This window comes from Simochromis diagramma, unplaced genomic scaffold (assembly GCF_900408965.1).
Source record: "Simochromis diagramma unplaced genomic scaffold, fSimDia1.1 OVJJ01000778.1, whole genome shotgun sequence".
Taxonomy (NCBI): domain Eukaryota; kingdom Metazoa; phylum Chordata; class Actinopteri; order Cichliformes; family Cichlidae; genus Simochromis; species Simochromis diagramma.
The window spans coordinates 193,536-211,919 of NW_024387438.1; the positions used below are offsets into that span (position 1 = coordinate 193,536).

General features: G+C 41.5%; 2 long non-coding RNA genes across 2 annotated transcripts; both read right to left on the bottom strand.

Annotated features, from left to right (window-relative positions):
• Positions 1–9,124: 9,124 nt before the first annotated feature.
• Positions 9,125–12,692, bottom strand: LOC120722452. Its single transcript, XR_005693467.1, has 3 exons — positions 12,682–12,692; positions 10,454–10,458; positions 9,125–10,059 (listed from the first exon to the last, which is right to left on the bottom strand). It is a non-coding gene; the product is annotated as an uncharacterized LOC120722452 (long non-coding RNA).
• Positions 12,693–13,669: 977 nt separating this feature from the next.
• Positions 13,670–15,219, bottom strand: LOC120722451. The gene is made up of 2 exons (XR_005693465.1): positions 15,016–15,219; positions 13,670–14,916 (listed from the first exon to the last, which is right to left on the bottom strand). It is a non-coding gene; the product is annotated as an uncharacterized LOC120722451 (long non-coding RNA).
• Positions 15,220–18,384: the final 3,165 nt, after the last annotated feature.

Here is an 18,384-nt window from a genome sequence, read left to right on the forward strand (position 1 = left end):
TGGACTGTGGTGCTGACACTCACCAGTCCCCGGCCCCCTTCCTTCCGCTTAGCGTACAGCCTCAGGGTGCTGGACTTGGGGTGAAACCCTCCATGCATGGTAAGGAGCTTTCTTGTCTTTATGTCAGTGGCTTCTATCTCCTCCTTTGGCCAGCCTATTACCCCAGCAGGGTACCTGATCACGGGCAGGGCGTACGTGTTGATGGCCCGGATCTTGTTCTTACCATTCAGCTGACTCCTCAGGACTTGCCTGACCCTCTGCAGGTACTTGGTGGTTGCAGCTTTCCTAGCGGCTTCTTCATGGTTCCCATTCGCCTGCGGGATCCCCAGGTACTTGTAACTGTCCTCTATGTCTGCAATGTTGCCTTCTGGTAGTTCAATCCCCTCAGTTCTGACTACCTTCCCTCTCTTTGTTACCATCCGACTACACTTCTCCAGTCCGAACGACATTCCAATGTCATTGCTGTATAGCCTGGTAGTGTGGATCAGTGAATCGATGTCTCGTTCACTCTTGGCATACAGCTTGATGTCATCCATGTACAGGAGGTGGCTGACAACTGCTCCATTCCGTAGTTGGTATCCGTAGCCAGTCTTGTTAATGATCTCACTGAGGGGGTTCAGGCCTATGCAGAACAGCAGTGGGGACAGAGCATCTCCTTGGTAGATCCTGCACTTGATGGTGACTTGTGCTATGGGCTTGGAGTTGGCCTCTAGTGTTGTACGCCACATCCCCATTGAGTTCCTGATGAAGGCTCTTAGGGTCCCATTGATCTTGTACAATTCTAGGCATTCCAGTATCCAGCTGTGGATATCTGCCACTGTGATGGTTACTGGACCCTGTTCAGGGAGGTCGCTGTGGTCTGCCCTCAGATCCACTAGCCACTGAGCATTGCCGTTATGGGTTGCGTCCTTCTCCCATATGCTCTTCCAGTATTGCTCCGTCTCCAGCCTTGGTGGTGCTGTTCTCTTATTATTGTTCCCTTGCCACTGAGAGTACACCCAGGGCACCCTGACGAAAAATGGGCTACTGGAACAAGAAGGCATCGGTGGGCAAAAGACGAAAACAGGGCGTTGTTGGAATGCTACTACGCAAGTAACCCTGCCGGAAGGGGCTACATGAATAGGATGACGGACCTATGGATTCTTCGATACCCAACATCCACAATGACGGCGAAACAACTAGTAGCTCAGTGTTCCAACATTCGAAAGAAGGGACTGCTCTCACAGCTAGAGATTGACGAGGTACAACACAAATGCTACGGCAAGGAGGAGTCAGGACGCCAGGTCAGGGGGGAGATATCATCACCCCCACCCGAGATTGGGTACATAGCCCCAAGTGCGATAGGAGAAGGATCGTTGAGTGCGAGAGGAACTGACCTGAAAAATAGGATAATGGCCAAGCTTGAAACCTGGATCCCCCGTAGCTGGTTACCAAGATTACGTGAAGTACCCTCAGAAGGTCTGCTAGATGATGTTAATGCAGCACTACGGACAATACCTACAACCACGATTACCGACACTAACAAACTGATCTACAATACGGCAGCAGTGATCAGTGAGATGCTTGGCTACAAGTTGAACAGCCACAAGGGGCAGTACCCTCCATGGAGAAGGAGGCTAGAGGGCAAGATCAAAGTAGCACGGAGGGAGGTTAGCCAACTAACGGAGTTGCAGAAAGGTGCGACAAGGAAGGTGCATAAGAAATACAGCAAGCTGTCCATACCTGAGGCCTTGGAAACTGCCAAGCAAAGACTCACAGCCTTGGCCAGCCGCTTGAGGAGGTACACCAGAGAGATAGAAGGCAGGAGAATAAACCAGCTGTTCTCCACAGAACCAGCACATACATTATACATTATATATTATATATATATATATATATATATATATATATATTTATTAGGGGTGCAACGATATTCGTATCGATATTGAACCGTTCGATACAGTGCTTTCGGTTCGGTACGCATATGTATCGAACAATACAACATTTGTAATTTATTTTATCAATTTTCCTTCTGACGATGCTGTCTGTGTTGAGCGCTCAGTGAATCTGTGTTCGACTACTCCGCCTAGGCTGCACTGTCGAGCGCAGATCCACTGAGCGCTCAACACAGACAGCATAGTCAGAAGGAAGAGCGCAGGGCAAGCTAGCGAGACAGAAGTTAAGCTCTACTTGCAACATTCAGATCTGGCGTTTGGAATTATTTTGGTTTTCATGTGACGTATGACCCTGAAGGTAAGCGAGTCATGGACTAAAGTAAAACAGTATGTTGGATGTGCTATGCAATGCTCAATTACACTGGTGTGAACTAGTGTGTTAGCGCAGTTAGCTCGTTAACATGTTTGCCGTCTAGCCCCATGCACGGAGCGATCGGCGGTAGCTCGTTAACGGAGATTTGCCGTGTTGTGGCGTTAAGGTCATTTCAACGAGATTAACCTGAAAGCACTAGTGGGAACACAACGAATATGACTGCACATTTACGCCGACATCATCCTAGTGCAAAGACAAAAACAACAAGCATGCTACTAACTTTAGCCGAGTCATTTAGACAGCTGTTAGCACATGATTCTCCTTATGCTGCTGAGAATATAGCCCAGAAGAAGCGTATAGTATAGCTTTTATTTTGGAAAGAGCCATTTCTCTGTAATAAACTCTCTTTTCCAAAGATGAGTGATTCCTCAATCAGATACAGGGCTTGCAATATCGCTAGCCCGACGTCCCGGAGCTAGCGATTTTTTCAGTCGGGCTACCAAAATCTATCTCTTCCCTGCCCGTCGGGCTATTGTAGGAAAAATATATGTCAATACTTTTGCATTCTTTCAGAAATGTAGCTGGGTAATTATGTCATTGGCATCGGTGAGCCACTGTCAATATGTGACATATTGAAGTCGCGTTTGAATTTGCGCTTGTTTTTTTGCTTTCACTTTGCAATCGTGCGAACTATGTATAGAGAGCGACAGCACTGATCTGTGAGTGATGATAATTTGTGCACCAATTCCTCTGACATGGTCTTATTAATCGTTAGCTTACTATGCAAACATGACAAGTGAAATCTCCCGCAGCAAGCTTAAACATGTGAGAGGTTGATCGCGCAGAGAATCGCTGAGCTTATGTGAGTGAGCGTGTAAAAGCATTTCAGTTCTGCTGAGCCAAATAAGACAGGTCAGGGTGAAGAAGTGACAGCCAAAGAAAAGCTTACCACAAAACGGAGAAGTTATGACAAATCAGACTATAAGGCAAAAAGAAAGTGCAGCTTTATGGTTTCATGGACAAAAGAATTTCTGTGGCTGCAATATGATGAGCTAAATAACCAGGGCTGCACATAAGTGGTCCGCAGGTGCGCATTCGCTGTCAAAATAAAAAACACGCACAAGGGTTAGGGTTAAATTTAAAAACTGTACTTTTGAGTTAAAATATATATTTATAATTTTAATAAATGACAAATTAAAAAGGCATGAACATTTTTTGTATCGAAAAAATATCGAACCGTGACACCAAAGTATCGAACCGAACCGAACCGTGAATTTTGTGTATCGTTGCACCCCTAATAAATATATATATATATATATATATATATATATATATATATATATATAAAAAACACCCAGCACGCCCCTGCGGGCGGTTTATCCTTCAAGCTCGGGTCCTCTACCAGAGGCCTGGGAGCTTGAGGGTCCTGCGCAGTATCTTAGCTGTTCCCAGGACTGCGCTCTTCTGGACAGAGATCTCCGATGTTATTCCCGGGATCTGCTGGAGCCACTCGCCTAGCTTGGGAGTCACCGCACCTAGTGCTCCGATTACCACGGGGACCACCGTTACCTTCACCCTCCACATCCTCTCGAGCTCTTCTCTGAGCCCTTGGTATTTCTCCAGCTTCTCGTGTTCCTTCTTCCTGATATTGCTGTCATTCGGAACCGCTACATCGATCACTACGGCCATCTTCTTCTGTTTGTCTACCACCATATACATATATATATATATATATATATATATATATATATATATATATATATAGTACTATTCTTAGTTAGTGTATTGTCTGTCTTGTCTTCATGTTGGTTTATAATGGAGCACTGTAACAAAAAAATAATTTCCCCCAGGGATCATTAAAGTCTTCTGATTCTCATTCTCATTTTCAATGCCCTGTACCAACACAGAGCAGAGCAGCTACCTGAACGCTACTCCAACAGAGGTCGATCATCTTGTTAATAATTTCACCTCCTCACTACGTACGACTCCGGATACTGTAGCTCCTGTGAAAACTAAGGTCTCAAATCAGAAGTACCTGACTCCGTGGTATAATTCTCAAACACATAGTCTAAAGCAGATGACTCGTAATCTGGAGAGGAAATGGCGTGTCACAAATTTAGAGGATCATCATTTAGCCTGGAGAAATAGTTTGCTGCTTTATAAGAAAGCCCTCCGCAAAGCCAGAACATCTTACTATTCATCACTGATTGAAGAAAATAAGAACAACCCCAGGTTTCTCTTCAGCACTGTAGCCAGGCTGACAAACAGTCAGAGCTCTTTTGAGCCAACCATCCCTTTAACGTTAACTAGTAATGACTTCATGAACTTCTTCACAAATAAAATTTTTATCATTAGAGAAAAAATTACCAATAATCATCCCACAGATGTAATATTATCTACAGCTACTCTTAGTAGGGCTGCTCGATTATAGCAAAAATGATAATCACGATTATTTTCACTGAAATTGAGATCTCGATTATTTGACGATATTTATTTAACCCTTTAAGACCTACTATAGAACCAAGTCCGCCAGAGCTTATATTATATTTTTACATGCTGTAGTGCCATTTGTGGGAGCATTTCAAGTTGCTATACAACTGTTATAGCCCATATTTTAATAATATGTATGCATTAAGTCCATAGTAACTACATTAATTGCAAAAAAGTGCAATAAACTACAAGAAAATTGAAAATCTTTTTTTTTTTTTTTTTTTTTTACACATATATTTCTACTTGGAGAAATTTAAGAGGCTTATCCCTCAAAACTTTAAATACAAAAAAGTTGCAAAAAATAGTTTAGAAGAACAGGAAATTTATTTTGAGTGTCTTCATAGTTTTATTTTGGAGATACACCAATTTTTATATACACTGCAGGAAAAACAAAAAAACAATCCTATGATGCAAATTTGCAAAGAAAACAGCAGGTGCATCAAAATAAACTATTTCCAGCAGTGCAATTCGAGTTCTAAGCATCCCAGAAACTATTCAGAAAAGTCAAACATGACCAGTATAGGTTTTTAAGGCCTACAAGTAAAAAACTACATTTCCGCAAAAATGACGTCACTTCCGGTTTCGGCCAGGAAATGGCGGACATGTGATAGTTCGCGCTGACGACTTTTTCAATGTGGGAAGTGTTACGAACAGCTGATCGGATCGGCAAAGCGTGTTTCTGGAATATTATGTTTTTGTTCCTGCAAGCGCTTTTTATGCAATTTTTGCAAAGCTATATGTGGAAGGAAACCATGACCGAGGACAAGCTGATGGCATAAGATGTAAGTACAACTCCTCTGGTTTCATATGCAAAACAAATTATTGCGCTAGCTTACACGGTTCAGGTTCTACAGGGATTTAAAAATAGTTACACAAAACGGAGCATGCTGCTCTGACCGGATTTAAAGGGTTAACAATAACTTTAAAAAATAATATAAAATAGTGTGCAACACCACTGAAGTTTTTTTTTTACCTCTCTTTTCAACCAACAGCAGTCACTCTCCTCTTCAAATAACTTCTGCTTAGCTTTCCGAGCTTCCCTCGGGTCCTCTTAATCAGCGGTCTCCAACCTTTTTTGCGCCACGGACCGGTTTATGCCCGACAATATTTTCACGGACCGGCCTTTAATGTGTCGCGGATAAATGAGGGAGGGGCTAATAGTCGGCTCAGTCATTTTTAATGATCGTTGAAAGCCCAGATCGTAATCGTGATTAAAATTCGATTAATTGAGCAGCCCTAACTCTTAGTACCATTGATGTTAAGTTAGACTCTTTTTCTCCAGTTGATCTTTCTGAGTTAACTTCAATAATTACTTCCTCCAAACCATCAACGTGTCTTTTAGACCCCATTCCTACAAAACTGCTCAAAGAAGTCCTGCCATTAATTAATGCTTCGATCTTAAATATGATCAACCTATCTCTAATGATCGGCTATGTACCACAGGCCTTCAAGCTGGCTGTAGTTAAACCTTTACTCAAAAAGCATCTCTAGACCCAGCAGTCTTAGCTAATTATAGGCCAATCTCCAACCTTCCTTTCATATCAAACATCCTTGAAAGAGCAGTTGTCAAACAGCTAACAGATCATCTGCAGAGGAATGGTTTATTTGAAGAGTTTCAGTCAGGTTTCAGAGCTCATCACAGCACAGAAACAGCTTTAGTGAAGGTTACAAATGATCTTCTTATGGCCTCTGACAGTGGACTCATCTCTGTGCCTCTCCTGTTAGACCTCAGTGCAGCGTTCGATACTGTCGACCATAATATCCTATTAGAGCGATTAGAACATGCTGTAGGTATTACAGGTACTGCGCTGCAGTGGTTTGTATCATATCTATCTAATAGACTCCAGTTTGTGCATGTAAATGGAGAGTCCTCTTCACACACTGAGGTTAATTATGGAGTTCCACAGGGTTCAGTGCTAGGACCAATTCTGTTTACATTATACATGCTTCCCTTAGGCAGCATCATTAGAAGACATAGCATACATTTACACTGCTATGCAGATGACACCCAGCTCTATCTGTCCATGAAGCCAGATAACACACACCAATGAGTTAAACTGCAGGAATGTCTTAAAGACATAAAGACCTGGATGGCCGCTAACTTTCTGCTTCTTAATTCAGATCAAACTGAGGTTATTGTACTCGGCCCTGAAAAGCTTAGAAATATGGTATCTAACCAGATTCTTACTCTGGATGGCATTACCTTGGCCTCCAGTAACACTGTGAGGAACCTTGGAGTCATGTTTGACCAGGACATGTCCTTCAACGCACATATTAAACAAATATGTAAGACTGCTTTCTTCCATTTGTGCAACATCTCTAAAATTAGAAATATCCTGTCTCAGAGTGACGCTGAAAAACTAGTTCATGCATTTATTACTTCCAGGCTGACGACTGTAATTCATTATTATCAGGAAGTCCTAAAAACTCCCTGAAAAGCCTTCAGTTAATCCAAAATGCTGCAGCAAGAGTCCTGACAGGGACTAGAAAGACAGAGCAGATTTCTCCTGTATTGGCTTCCCTTCATTGGCTTCCTGTTAAATCCAGAATTCAAAATCCGGCTCTTCACATACAAGGTCTTAAATAATCAGGCCCCATCTGGGTGGCTGTAGCTCAGGTGGAAGAGCAGGTCAGCCACTAATCAGAAGGTCGGTGGTTCGATCCCAGGCTGCTTCCTGGCTGCATTGCCAAATATCCTTGGGCAAGATACTAACCCCATGTTTGCCTACTGGTGGTGGTCAGAGGGCCCGGTGGCGCCAGTGTCCGGCAGCCTGGCCTCTGTCAGTGCGCCCCAGGGCAGCTGTGGCTACAATTACTTACCATCGCCAGTGTGTGAATGTGTGTGTGTGAATGGGTGAATGACTGAATGTAGTGTGACGCGCTTTGGGGTCCTTAGGGACTAGAAAAACGCTATACAAATGCAGGCCATTTACCATCTTATCTTAATGACCTTGTAGTACCATATCACCCTATTAGAGCGCTTCGCTCTCGCTCTGCAGGCCTACTTGTTGTTCCTAGAGTATTTAAAAGTAGAATGGGAGGCAGAGCCTTCAGTTTTCAGGCCCCTCTTCTGTGGAACCAGCTTCCAGTTTGGATTAAGGAGACAGACACTATCTCTACTTTCAAGATCAGGCTTCAAACTTTCCTTTTTGATAAAGCATATAGTTAGGGCTGGACCAGGTGACCCTGAAATTAGTCCCTTAGTTACGCTGCAATAGACGTAGGCTGCTGGGGGATTCCCATGATGCATTGAGTTTTTCCTTTCCAGTCACCTTTCTCACTCACTATGTGTTAACAGACCTCTCTGCACTGAATCATATCTGTTATTAATCTCTGTCTCTCTTCCACAGCATGTCTTTATCCTGTCTTCCTTCTCTCAACCAGTCACAGCAGATGGCCCCGCCCCTCCCTGAGCCTGGTTCTGCCGGAGGTTTCTTCCTGTTAAAAGGGAGTTTTTCCTTCCCACTGTCACCAAAGTGCTTGCTCATAGGGGGTCATATGACTGTTGGGTTTTCTCTATATCTATAGGGTATACTGTACAATATGTAGCCCTCATTTACTCAATACCATTAAATAAATGGGCTTTGGGTTCTTTTTCTAGTGTACTCTCGTACGATATTCTTAAGTTAACTTCTCTTTTGTTTCTGGGATCAATGAAGCTACAGTGCAGTAAATCATATCATACACCATGTAAAGTAGAGCAATGTAACCCTCCTTTAATTTACCAAACAATGAAAACAGTAAAATGATAAAATGGCAGGTTTCTGTATTCAGGCAAAGCAAAACGCACGCAGCAATTTACCAGCTGTACACAGAATCTCCACCTATACAGTGTAAACCGCCAGTGATAAAACAATTATAGTCCCAAACTAAACCTAAAGCCGGCAGAGATAAACCCTACGTTGCAGACCTGTATTGACCCTGTGCACGAGAAAATGCTAAATTCCTGGTTTGAGACCGGATGTGGGGTTGTGCATTTCCGGTAACTTTACTTTGCAGTCAATCGCTACTGCAAAGATATATCCTCCACAATCATGTCCAAAACTCTAAAACGGAAAGATGGTGTTAAGTTACAAAGAGAAGGTGGGAACACTCAGCGCTGTTGTGTCATAAAAAATCTAATGATCAATTTTGACGTTTAAAGCGTTTAGATCGATCAGCTGTTTACATCACTCAACACAAGCAGAACTGCAGCACTGCAGCAGAAGACACATCGTCCACATGCAGAAGCATCTCTGTATAGTGACTGGTCTCGTGATTCAAACAGGCAAATGGTTCAGCATTCAAACTACAGGTGAAGAATAGTCAAACCAGATGTTTCCCCGTTATGTCGAGATCAGCTCGTCAAGTACACACCTACACAGCATGTTAACAAACCGTGAAAAAAGCCACACAAAAATGAATGATTGTAAGGGTTTCTATACATTAGTATGTACGAAGGGTATGTTGTGACTTACCTTCAAAATTACAGCGGTCCCTCGCTATAACGCGCTTCACCTTTCACCTTGCTGTTTCAGATTTTTTAGTGCAAGTTTGCTGCTTTTTTTTTTTTTTACGTCACATTGTGTCCTGCGTCCTGATCGCTGCAGACGATCTCCTCCGTGACGTCTCTCCTGTACAGTACAGAATCGCTGCATCGATGTTAGCAGTGTGACTCTGCAGTGCAGTGCTGTATGTCCACGATGTCCACCAAACGTTTTGCACCGTCAAAAAATACAATTGGCTGCTTGATTTCACCTCTCGCTGGTTATTTTTAGAACATAACACCCGCGATAAACGAGGGACCGCTGAGAAATATAACATCTGAATCCCTTTAAAATATCGACAAGCCGATGAACGGGTAAATGCCCGAGACATCTATAGAAATGTAAATCGCCGCTTGATTCATTCATTTGCTTAACTTGTTTTAGGCCGTAAACAAGGCGCGAATACGACACCGGAAACAAAGCTCCCCACAGGAGTTTCCGCACCGGAAGTAGCATATGCTAACGTGCACATAGTCAATTGCTCCAGTATAAAACCAAAACGATCTCCCAACCGGAAGTTCTTCACTCAACGAGCAAAATATAAATAAGTAAATTCAGTACCTTGTGAAACGTGCAATTCCCACCAGATTAATCCAGGCAACAAGTTGTCTTCAGCTCTTTCAGAAACACTCCGCTCTGAATGCAGTAGCACAAAGATGAGGAAGGTCCGTGATCTCCACGTGCTCCACAAGCTACCTGTTTTAGCTTCCCACGTTGCCAGAGGTACTCTGAGTGACGCGGGCACTCAGAGTGACTATCTGGGGTGTGTCCGTCGTTATCCAGTTCGGTAACGATCCTCTGCAGCTTGTTACGTTCCACAACTTTAGCGAAACGGCAGCCTACAGTAGTCCTTATTAGCGAACGGCTGGGTTAGCCTCACTTTAACTCAATGCGTGCATGGCCGCAGTAAACAAAACACACAGTCCAGCAGCTTCACGCCGAAACTTTACGTCATGTCACTAACTTACCGACACAGTGACTTATCTTTCCGAGAAGTCAAAACACACTTACTGATACTACATAAAAACAAGCTAACTTCTCCGGATGCTCCGTGTAACTCACGCACCCCCGCCCTCTCTCCTCGCGGTCTCTTTTTTTCTCTTTTTCCTTCTCCACCCTGTGTTACCTTCACAGACCATATCCCCGTAGGAAATTACAGTTCTTCTTCTTCTTCTTCGGTCAAGTTTAACGGCAGCTTGCATCCAAAACTGTTGCATTACTGCCATCTCCTGGCTGTCAACCGTCCGTCACTCCTGAATCCTCAGATCCTCTTGATGAGACCAGTATTTCTCAAAAAACGAAAAACCACCACCTTCCCTTCACCATGACTTAACTTATTAACCACTTGTTCCAATGTAAGTTCCCTTCCACCACTCATTTCACCCCACATCACCCTCCTGTGACTTGCATACTTCCTACAACTAAGGAGTACATGCTCAACCGTCTCCATATCAGTGCACCCATCACACAACCCAGTCGGATGTTTCCCTATCCTAAAAAGAGTACCATTTAAAAAGCAGTGGCCCGTTCGGATTCGACTGATAACAACCTCCTGGAAATTACAGTTCTCACAAGCAAGCCACAATAAAAGAAAGATAACTTATTTTAAACAATGCAAACATGTTTTTAATCATTTGACATGAACTTTGATCTTTCTAATACACAAGAATTTTAATTTAAATAAATGAACTCTTTGATATTAATATTCTCAGACTTCACTTATCTTTTACTATTTATGCATCTTTTTAACCCGGGTTACAAATATAAAGCGCCTTGAGGTGACTTCTGTTGTGATTTGGTGCTGTGTAAATAAAATTGAATTGTATTAAAATTGAATGAATTATTTTTCCTTGGTTGTGTGAAATCTGAGAAAAACATCTCTATACAAGGTCTATTAGTTTATGTTGTGAGGTTGGGTCTTGATTCTGGAGTGCAAAATTACTGATGGAAGATGGACAAGAAAAGGTCAAACAAGAAACAAGATCACATTCATTAGCAGGGATAGTAAAAACTTCTGTTTACCTTTGCTAGCCTCTTGGCTATGATAGTAAACAGTAGACACTGATGTGGCTTATTGAATCTTTTGGACTGTGTTCAGCACAATATTAATTAAGCCATTAATTGAAAGAGGTGTATGCTTGCCCAGGACACCAACAAGGCCAGGACTGCCCCTTCTAGCAATCGCAGCCTGGGTCCTTCATGTGTCAAACTAATGATTAATGCCCCCCCCCATCAAATGATTTGTGACTTAGGACGTAATAAAATAAGTAATAAAAGTTAATGTCAGTCATAGAACTATGATATTTCATAACTAAATAATAATCAAATGCCCCAAAAAATATGGTCATATAGAAAATATAGAATAGATTAGAATGCCTTTATTTTCACTATACAGTTGTACAATGAGATACAGATCATCTCCAACACAGTGTAAACGTGTGTGTGTTTGTGCGTGGTGGGGGGTTTGCACAGTTTTGCAGCTCTATATACATATGAAAAGTATTAACAGAAGAAAATGTATAAAATGTACAAATATACAATCCAGTGTAAAAAAGTAAATATGTAAATAAATAGTGTTATGTATATCCAGTTTGGGTTATTGCACATAGAATTTGTATTGTACAGTGGTGGTTGATAGAGGGAAATGGGAAAAATGATGGGGTGGGACTGTGTTATTGGTGCCGGTATGAGTTCACGGTGGTTATCAATCAATTTATTTATAAGCACTTTTAAAAACAACACAGGTTGACCAAAGTGCTGTACATAGTAAAAAAGTAAAAAGTAGATAAAAAGGTTATGGCCTTTAGGAAGAAACTGTTCTTGAGTCTGTGGGTCTTTGTGCTGATGCACCTGTTTATTTAATCTTATATTTGTGTACTTTATTGTTATTGAATAAAACTTAGACACTGATAAACACAGACGACTGAAAGAAATATTTGATGGAAAAAGGAAACACAGTGTTGTGCTGCTAAACTTTGAGATTCCAACATTTAAATAAGAAAATGCCAAGAGGAGACTTGGAGCCCTGAGTCTGTATGTAAAACATGAAAACGCTACAGCAATGATACTTGTTCTTACATAGGTGCACTTACTCTTCATTATGGTACTTCACAGTTCCAGTGAAACAAGATGATCAAATTTTAAAGTACATTTTTTGCCATCCTGTGATCTCATTTGCCAAATTCTCTTAATATCGTAGAGCTATTTTCATGGGCATGAATGTTGATGTTAGATTCAGTTTTAAATCAGGCTGTGATCTTAAACTCTCACAGCACTGATTTTAGAGTAATGTGCAACAACTGTAATGTCATTTATATTTGCAACCTGCTTTTTCTCCAGTCAGGGTTGTGGTTAAATCTAAGTTGTTCTTTTGTGTGATTGCACACTGCGCATCGCAGGACCCCTGAGCACGCTGTACAGCAGACGTCTCAGATCAGTTTTATCTACAAATCACCAAATTACAACAACAGTCACCTGGTAGTGAGACTGTTAGGCACACAAATGGTGGAAAAAGTAATTTTCAAATTTAGGAAACATTAAATGATTTGATTAACATTTATGGTTTTATTTATTATTACACCCTTTTCCAGTCCTTTTATATCTATGACAAAATGTGTACAGACTTTACGGAGGGCCGTACTTTAAATTTTTAACCTTTACTTTTTAAACACATGATGTCTGTGAATTACTTGCATAATATCAACATATCAAGGAGTCTGTTTTTCTTTACTCAAAGAAAAAACTCAAGAGTCAAAAAACTTCACAATATGTCAAATTAAAGCACAATTTCTCCAAATGTGCACTTCTTTTTCAGTCAGGGTGGATTTACAGCATCCACATCAGCTCAGAAAATAAAAATACAATCGTGAGAAGAAGTGAACTTTAACATTGGAGCTTGCGTTCGAGTCTTGCTTAGATGATGTGAAGCATCTCATGGATCTTCTTTCTTGTTTTATGCATCAGCCTTGTGTACTTTATTTGAACAAATGTAGGGAGAAGCAGCTCCTTTTTAGCTTCTGTGATGCATTTACTTCTCACACCTTAAACTAGATGTGATTTTCCAAATGTGTGTGGAGCAAAATGACTTTTCACTGATGATGTAAATGTCCTGACCAAGAATCATTCAGGATTAACAACACAAACTGTTCTGATAGCAGAAACAGTCTGTCTTATACTTCTCAGAGGTTACTGTTAGTTTTACAAACACATTTTTTTCATGTCTGTTTATGTGGTTTTCATGGGTAAAGTGATTATCTAACTTTTCTTTGCTCTCCAGTATATATGGGGGAACTTGCAGGCTTTAGTAAAACTGTCACAACATATTATCTGATGCCGCCTCAGGGCTTATACTATATCCAGATGCCACTCTATACGACACAAATGTCTAAATGATTTCCATTTCTGTACCTTATGACAGCTGAACCAACCATAGACAAACAGGTCTGACAGCTTGTGCTATAAAGAAATAAATGCACGTAACACACACTGCACAAGTTTTCATTGTGGACATTTCTGGCATCAAACAAAATGTATTTGTTGAAACTCTTCCCCAAACAGTGCTGGAATTTTTGCAGTAATAGCTGGATAACTGAAATTCCAGAGAAGGTTTTATTGTTGATTTATACGTTTACAGCACTTCAGGAAAGCAGTAGTCATAGTAACACATCTGTCATTGTTCTCTGTGCAAGTTCATCTGTTTTAATTGGACATTGTTTCTAAATACTATCTTCATTTCAATACACTTTGATCTTTGGCTCCAAAATACAAAGTCCTACAGCTGAACTGACGGGACTGAAGAATGAATGACGTAAATGGAAGAAACCACAATGTTGGAATTATTTTTGTTTGTAACTCAGTGATGCAGAAAAATATGTGGACACCACCTTTGAATGCTAGTTAGAAGTTGGTTACAGAGTTATTTAAGATATGAGGAACAGCAGGTGAGTGGTGCTTTCTTTATCAAACAGCACCAAGAGCAGAAATTTCACAGACAACATGATGAGAGTTCAACTATATTTAAAAGAATATATTTACGTCTCTATATCTAGATATCTTTATACACACACATATTTTAAAAATAAATAAATAAAAAGAATTCCCTTCTCATCCCTGCAGTGGGTCTTGTCTACTCCCCACTGCTGTGTAATCAATTATTGTAAATGTAAATGTTATCAGCAAATGATCAGACAGGAGAGAGTTTTCAGGAAACACTCTTAAATGTTCAGTTTCTATGCCATATGTTAAAACAAGATCTAGAGTGTTAAGGTTCAATGCAGGGGATTCAAACGCAGGACTCCTGAATCAGCTGAAAATGGTCTGTATTTGTATGGCGCTTTACTTGATCCTAAGGACCCCAAAGCTCTTTACACTATACACAATCATCCACCCATTTACACACACATTCACACACTGGTGATGGCAAGCTACAGTATAGCCACAGCCGCCCTGGGGCGCACTGACAGAGGTGAACACAAGGATTTATTTACAGAGTTCACCAAAGTGTATATACAGAGAGTGCGGGGTAGTGCTACATGTGAGGGACGGGCTCCAGGGAAATCCAAGGTGGGAATAACTCGCTCTCCAACTCACGACAGCAGTCCTCTTCTTTCACACTTGACACACAGATTCACACGGGAAGGGTAATCCAGGGGGTCTGTAGATAAGGAGAGAGGAATGAGAACGATATTCACAGAAAGCACTTGACTTTCACTAACGTGTGGCAGACAACAATCCAGCGAAGACCAGCAGTCACCTCCTGGCTTAAATGCCGTTCACCTTGATGGGCATCAGATGTGTTCTTTTCCGTGGGCGTGGGCAGAGGGCGTGAACCCACAGTGACTTCCACCCCGGCGACAGAGAGGAGGAGAGAGAGAGAGAGCACGAGAGAGAAAAAAAGACAGAAATGGCCGATCAGCGTGACATAGAGTGTGATTTTTTTTTTTTTTTTTTTTTTTTTTTTTTTGTCCCGTTTGGATCTATAGCCATCAGAATTGTTGTCTTAAGGCCAAGAAAGATGCCAAGCGGATTTATTTTACCAAGTGGATCATCATGGCCTTGCCATATTGGTCCATTTGATTGACCTTTATTATAATTATGAATTTATTTTATTTTCAGTTGCTACAAACGGGACAGACATGACTGGGGGATAGGACAGGGAGAAAGAATGAAAGAAAGAGAGGGAGAGAAAGAAAACCAAAGGGGAGAAGAGACGGTGAGAAGGGGGGGAAGAAAGAAAAAAAAAAAAAAAAACAAAAAAAACAAAACACCTGGGTCACCTGTATGGAGAAAAAAAAAACAGAGGAGAAAGCAAACAACAAAGAGCAACATAATAAAAAAAAAGCACCATCACAATAAACTAGCTAGCAGTAGATATCAATAGTTACTAAATAATAAACGATATTGTGCAGCACGCAAGATAGACAGCGCACAATGTGCTTTGAGGCAGCAGCCAAGAAAGCTGTAGTCCGCGTCTGTGAATACCCATGTGTACACCTGTGTGCATACCTGTGTGGATCAGCATGCTTGCATTCCAAAGGTTTCTCCATGTAATGATCTGCTAGGGAGTGTGGGGAGCCACAGCCCTGTCCATAGAGTGTGATTAAAGTGGTGGGTGGGTTCTTTTACATTTTGAGAGAAACCAATTGAGTCTAATAACAGACTAAATGCCATGTTGAGGCTGTCATTTTTAGCATCTACATGGATGTTAAAATAACCCACAATAATTATTTTATCTGAGCTCAGAACTAAATCAGATAAAAAGTCTGAGAAATCAGACAGAAACTCTGTGTAAGGCCCAGGTGGACGATAGATGATAACAAGTAAGACTGGTTTCTGAGTTTCACAGCTGGGGTGGACGAGGCTAAGCATCAGGCTTTCAAATGAATTAAAAGTCTGTCTGGGTCTTTGGTTGATTAATAGGCTGGTGTGAAAAATTGCTGCCACACCTCCCCCTCGGCCTGTGCTTCGAGATTTCTGGTAGTTAGAATGACTCGGGGGTGTTGATTCATTTAAACTAACATAATCATCCTGCTGTAACCAGGTTTCTGTAAGGCAGAGTAAATCAATTTGTTGATCAATTATTAAGTCATGTACTAACAAAGACTTGGAGGAGAGAGACCTAATATTTAATAATCCACATTTCACTGTTTTACTCTTTGGTTCGGATGTGGATACTGTATTGTTCTTTCTTTGTGATTGTTTATGTTTAAGTTGTTTGTTGATGGTTTTTAGTTTGTTTTTTGTCTTTTTGGAAGCTGACACAGTCTCTATGGAGATGGGTTTTTGGGGGGGGGTAGCAGGAGGAGAGAAGCTGCAGAGAGGCGTGTAAGACTGCAACTCTGCTTCCTGGTCCCAACTCTGGATAGTCATATTTTGGGGGGTTTAATAAATTTGTCCATATTTCTAGAAATGAGAGCTGCTCCATCCAAAGTGGGATGGATGCTGTCTCTCCTAACAAGAAGCAAGGCAAGTTTATTTATATAGCACAATTCAACAACAAGGTGGTTCAAAGTGCTTTACAGAGACATTAAAAACAAAAACGAATAGAAAGCATGATTTAAAATTTATTTTAAAAAACAGTAGATAAAATCAGCAATTAAAATGTAAGTTTTAAAATTTAAGCTTAAAAGTGTGGATTTCGTGTTTTCCTCGAAAGCAGCTGAGAACAGGTGAGTCTTCAAAACGGACTTAAATAAACTGAGTGTTTCAGCTGATCTGAGGTTTTCTGGGACTTTGTTCCACATATAAGGAGCATAAAAGCTGAATGCAGCTTCTCCGTGTCTGGTTCTGACTCTGGGAAGTGATAAAAAAAAAAAACCGGATCCAGATGACCTGAGGGATCTGGAAGGTTCATACTGGGTCAGGAGGCCACTGATGTATTTTGGTCCTAAACCATTCAGAGCTTTATAAACCAGCATCAGAACGTTAGAGTCCATCCTCTGATGGACAGGCAGCCAGTGTAAAGACCTCAGAGCTGGACTGACGTGGTCCACTTTTTTGGTCTTAGTGAGGACTCGAGCAGCAGAGGTCTGAATGAGCTGTAGTTGTCTGACTGATTTTTTGGGTAGACCTGTAAAGATGCTGTTACAGTAATCAGTTTTTCTTTGGCACCAAAGACTATTACTTCAGTTTTGTTTTTGTTTAGCTGGAGAAAATTGTGGCACAACCAGTCATTAATTTCCTCAATGCATTTACCAAGAGCCTGTACAGGGCCTTGGTCTCCTGGTGACATTGTGATATATATTTGTGTGTCATCTGCATAGCTGTGATAGTTTATTTGGTTGTTCTTTATAGTCTGTGCCAGTGGGAGCATGTAAATGTTAAACAGAAGAGGTCCCAAGATAGAACCTTGGGGAACTCCACATGTAATACTCTTCTGCTCAGATGTGAAGTTACCTATTGCTAAAAAGTATTTCCTGTTTTCTAAGTATGTTTCCTCCAGAAGGTTTGCCAATTATCTATGAAGCCCACATCGTTTCTGGGACACCACTCAGACAGCCAGCAATTTAAGGAGAATATGCGGCTAAACATGTCACTCCTGGTCTGATTGGGGAGGGGACCAGAGAAAACTACAAAGTCCCACATTGTTTTGGCAAAGTTACACAACAATTCAATATTGATTTTAGTGACCTCCGATTGGCGTAACCGGGTGTCATTACTGCCGATGTGAATTATGATTTACTGAATTTACGTTTACCCTTAGCCAGCAGTTTTAAATTTCCCTCAATGTCGCCTGCTCTGGCCCCAGGAAGACAATTGACTATGGTTGCCGGTGTCTCTAGCTTCACATGTCTGAGAACAGAATCACCGGTTAGACACATGAACGGGTTGGTGGTGTACCTGGGGCTTCTGTTTAAGACTATGCTTCCTCCTCAACGTCACCCAGCCGCCCTCTTTCCCCAGCTGCTTGGGGTCTGCCGGGGAACAGCTAGCGGGGCCTACGCTATCTTCGGCTGCACCAGCTACAGGGGCCTGGCTAGGTACGGGTGAATGAAGGGTGCGAAGCAGAGTCTCCAATTCAGTAATCCTGGCCTCCAGAGCTGCAAATATGCTACATTTGTTACAGATATCATTACTGCTAAAGGAGGCAGAGGAGTAACTAAACATCTGACACAATGAGCAA